Here is a 5,702-nt window from a genome sequence, read left to right on the forward strand (position 1 = left end):
CTATTATAATAACTTCTTGTATACATATATATATATATGTATATAAAGAGTAATTGTAACATTTCTATCTTGTCATGTGCACAATTTATTTTGTATACTATGTATTATTATTTCATTCTTTGCACCAATGTGTATACAGTGGTTTTAAAGAATAAAATTGTCTTGTCTTGACTCCTGAAGGATATTGTAACAAGCCAATATTTGAAATAAATATTTAATTATGTTGTTAAAAAAGGAAAGCACACGCTGATTAGAAATATATCGCAAGTTTCTTTAACAATGATTGATCTTATGTTGATAAAAGTCCTAAAGATTAAGTTTTACGAGGATCACAAAAAACTTAACATTATCGATGATCCATAAAAATGAGGTTAATGTCAAATTAACCATCCCATACAAAGATTTACACCTAAATATAATCATTCCACAAATTAAATATAGTTGAGAGGGTATTGCTTATAGTTAACAAGAAACAGACAAAACCATGAAAATGAGGTCATGGTCAGATGGACCTCACCAGTCAAACATGAACAACTTACAATCCTGCCATGCATCAATTTAAGTTGACCTATTGCCTTCAGTATCTAAGAGACATGATTAACCAGGAAAACATAATACTGACTAATGGACCATGAAAATGAGGTCAAGCTCATGTGAAAACGGCCAGACAGACAGAAACCGTTTAAACCCGCTGCATTTGTTTGCACTTGTTACTCAGTGGTTGTCGTTTGTTGATGTGGCTCATAAATATTTTTCGTTTCTGTTTTTTTATACATAGATTAGACCATTGGTTTCCTGTTTTGGAGCCCTTTATATCTTGCTGTTCGGTGTGAGCCAAGGCATCGTGTTGACGGCCATACTCTGACCTATTATAACGGTTTACCTTTTATACATTGAGACTTAGGTGGAGAGTTGTTTCATTGGCACTCATGAAACCTCATCTTCTTATTTATATATATATACACCTTACAATTATTCCTAGAAACAGATGAAGTTGAGCTATTGCTTGTGATATAATTATGTCTCTGGTATAACACTGCTCAAGATTTTAAAACGAATCAAAAACTGAAAGGGCATGTGGTGGGGATTTCTCAAACAATGGAGAATGTTCTGTACTAAACATTTACTTATTACGTAGTATATGGAAATTAAAAACGGGAAAATTAAGAAAAAAATCTTTAAAGAACAGACTTACTCTATCATGGCAGGTGCACATCATCAATAGGTATGCAAACTTTTTGTAGAGTTCCAAGAGTATATCACCAAGAATTGGGTTTAAATAGAATTAACACATTTACAAATTTTATATCAAATTTGACTAAGTTATCAAGTCTGTAAATGAATCATTTCCATCATAGGAGATGTACAACTTTCATATATGTGTCGTCATTCTGTGAAGTTCCAGTGATCTTGGTTGAAAACTATAGGAGTTGATTATCATGATTAAACAAAATATGAACGGTCTTTCGTGTTTAGTTTAAAAAATGACCAAGTTCCTTATTTCAGATTATATGTGGTCTATCGGGACGGCTGCAGTGCAGGCGATTTGGTGTCACGATATCATAGTAGCATGGGTTCGAATCCCGGCGAGGGAAGAACCAAACATTTGCGAAAGCAAATTTACAGATCTAACATTGGTGGGTTGATGTTTAGACGAGTTGTATATATATATTAGAATATGACTTATTTTTATCGTTTTTCGTTAATTATTTTCCTGTCCACCCAGATTTATATTGCTGATAAATATTATTAAAAAGACACATTAAATCCAGGTCACATTTCATCTTTTTAATTTCGTTGCTTCCCTTGTTAAAATTCATAAAATAAGTGCATTGTTTACATAAGCAACACGACGAGTGCCACATGTGGAGCAGGATCTGCTTACCCTTCCGGAGCACCTGAGATCACCCCTAGTTTTTGGTGGGGTTCGTGTTGTTTATTCTTTGGTTTTCTATGTTGTGTCATGTGAACTATTGTTTGTCTGTTTGTCTTTTTCATTTTTAACCACGGCGTTGTCACATATCCAACTAAGTTGGACATCACGTGACTTTTGTGACGTATAATAGCCGCCATTTTGTATTATATTTCCCCATTTAAAATGCATATATGCTTCAATAAAGTTTAATTTTCTCTTAAACCTGATCCGTTTTCTTACTTTTGCAAATCAATCATTGATATTCAAACATATTTCAATCAAACAATGTTGGTCCTAACAGTTTAATTTTTGATTAAATTCGGTCAAATCGGAATCGTAAAACAAGCACTTTTTCTCGTCATTTCTCCGTTGACTCAATGCTAAATTACCGATATCCATGTCTACTTTTACAACAAATAAAGAAATTCTATAAATAAAACACAAACTTTGCAAATCGATTAAGTATATTCAAACATATAGCTGGAGAAGAAGAATAGTTAAAACAGTTTAATTTCAGGGCAAATTCGGTCAAACATCGATTTAAAAAAGGGAATTTTCCGAGATTTTTCAAAATGGCGGCTGATGTATCATATGGAAATGTTGCATCAAATCAATGATTTCTATAGTAAGCTTTTCCTAGATTATATTTAATTTTTCATTAAGAATTTCTGATGTTTCTGTTATTTTCCTTTATTAATATTTCGATATCATTGATTTCAAAATTTCTTATTAAAAAAAAATATTTTAAGTGTGACACGGGAACATTTATTTTGACAGATATTCATGCAGGAGATACTGTTACCAGAAAATAGTTTACAATATCTATAATAAAAAAAAATCTTCTTTTTTAAGGCTGTTTTTTCAAGTTTTCTGTATATTAAATTTTATCTTTCTTTAGAAATATACTTATACATTCCTTTTAGAACAAAAAAAATGTTTTCATCCTAAGAGAAAAAAAAAACAATGTCCAATTATAGTAGATAAATGTTCTATACCTTAAAAATTTCATTCCTTGACCGAACAGGTGAAATCTAATTTGGGTTATAATGTTACATCATAATATATTGTCAGGTAGACGTGCAGACCAAAAGCAACCAGGTGACATTCAACATCCTGTCAGTGTGTATACATGTATTACCAGAGTTTAAATTTTGTGATATACAAAAGTTTTCATGAATGTACAAATAAATATCTTCTCTTTCCCGTGTCAAATCAGACAAAAATGTTTCATAATAAACTTTAGGAAAATATGAATATTATGAAAATTTCTTGGAAAAAATTTATTTTGCTTAAAAGGCATTCGAATATTTATATGTTTCTATTATTATTTCAAAAAAATAGTCTGATTCAAATTTTAATTTAAATGAATTTCGATCATTGAATATGATTTAATTGTTATTTATTCTTTAATTCAATATGTAAAGTTAAATCCAGGCAATGCATCGATATAAAGTTTAAATTGTAAAAAAAAAAGTTATTGTATACATTCAACAAAGTCGTATAATACGATTGATCTGGTTTTAACAATATTGTATACCCGATAATATCTATCGACAGAGTTATCGGTCCTGAATAGGACTGATGAGTTTGACTGTCCCTTTGGTATCTTTCGTCCCTCTTTTACTATATATGATTTTAATCATATGTGGATTTAAAAAAAACTCTAAAGAACTACTGGATCATTGTCAACCTCGATCTTTCTCTGAAATTAGTTCTAACAAAACTTTTAGACTTTTCAACCCTGTATATATACCACCATTCCCCATGTGAAATTGAAAAATCGTCTAAAATAAATAATCCACAATGCCTTTCAACATAAAAATAGTAGCATACTCTATAAATGTACAACTTTGCGATACCATACACCATATTTTGTTAAAATTGAACAAAAAAGTAAACATGCTTCACAGAGGAACAAGTCATCAGTATGCTGGAGTTTCTTGTTGACAACATATTTGTTGAATTTAGAGGTAGACTTTTTTCAACAAATTTTCGGAATTCCTATGATAACGAACAGTGCGCCTCTCCTTATTTTCATATGCGCCAAAGTTCCTTCAGACACTTGTCAAAAACAAGAAGATCAAAGAAGCCAGATCATTTAATTTCACATTCAGATATATTGATGATGTTCTTTCCATTAACAATCCAAAACTTTTCTGATTGGGTTTCATTAATATATCCTCCAGAATTAGAAATTAAAGAAACAACAGAAACAGCTTCATCTGCCTTACTTTTAGCTTTATACCTCAAATTTGACATGCACTGTCATCTCAGTATCAGAATCTGACAAACAAGACAATTTTTATTTTGCAATTATCAATTTCCCCAACCTAAGTAGCAATAATCATTTATGTACCAACTTCACCCCAGATCGGATATACATTTCCAGAATCATTCGGTATTCAAGAGCTTGCATATGTTACTCATACTTTGTAAAAGGTCATCACCTGTGTCTGAACCGAAAGTTGATTAACCAGGGTTATGTCAAAGAACGTCTTGTCCTTTTTCTAAAAAAAAGTTCATAGGAAGATACAAAGGCGTTGTTGATAAAAGGACCAAATCAACTTCACAAATAAAACAAGATGGTCTTGAAGCATAGATGCATAGATTGTAAGTACTGGTGTTGTTTATTATCTCACTAACGTGTTATATTATTTTATATGTTTTTGTTAATTATTACTTTTACTGTTTTGTCTACTTTTGGTGGTGTCCATTTGACGTGGCTTGGTTTCAGTTTATCCCGTCATTGTGTTATTGTGATGTGGTAAATTTTTGTATTCTTGTCTTTCTTTTTTGCTTTGTCTATATGCCTTTCTGTTTTTCTTTGTTGACATATTTGTTTGTTTTTATAGTGATTGGGATAATACAAAAATGTTGACTGCTGTACCCCTATTTTTGATATTTTTACCTATTATGTTTGTTTGTTTTGTTCACACATCGTTGTCAATATAATGGAATGTATGTGACATTAAACAAGTGAGAGGTTTAACTAGCTATAAAACAAGTTGTTTAATATACATTCGTTTGATGTGTTTGAGCCCTTGATTTTGACATTTGCTGAGGGAATTTCCATTTTGAATTGTCACAGTTCAGTATTTTTGTGAATTTACTTTTTACTAAGATTATACCATTTAACATGGTTAGCAGAAACAATGTAATCAAACAATATGGTAGACACTAAACTAATATACAATATGGCGATTATGGGTAATCTTTTGCAGTTATATAGATATGACATTGGTATCATAGTCCATATGGTAATCCTGGTTAATTGTTAATGTATGGATTTTGAAATGGCATCCTGAACTTGGTTGATCAATCTGGTTTAAATATATTCAAAATAAAATCACATTCTTGTTGTGTTACCTCTAATTCTAAAGCATGCTATATTGTTTTCAAACCTTTATTATGACATAATACGGTGACATCTATTTGTATGCTCTATGTAATATTATGGTTTCGAATCTTGTCCAATATGTTATTATTATTTAGCAAACTCTGTTTGAAATTTTCAGTAATTATATGTTTGTACAATAAAGGGCTGCACTTTAGTGCATGATACGCCCGTTGCTCTGACTTGTAACTTGTCTTTTATGCTTTAAATGAATTTATATGATCAACTAGAAATAGTTTGAGCCCTGTCAAATACCCCCCCCCCCCCAAATAATAAAAAAAAAAATGCACAAAAAAATTGGCACTATTAAGGCTACCTCAAATTTAACTAAGTATGTTGTCTTAATTTTTCATCCATACATTCTATCTTGTTCACAACACACTTTCTGAGTAC

The sequence above is a fragment of the Mytilus galloprovincialis genome, chromosome 12 (genome assembly GCF_965363235.1).
Source record: "Mytilus galloprovincialis chromosome 12, xbMytGall1.hap1.1, whole genome shotgun sequence".
NCBI classification, from domain to species: domain Eukaryota; kingdom Metazoa; phylum Mollusca; class Bivalvia; order Mytilida; family Mytilidae; genus Mytilus; species Mytilus galloprovincialis.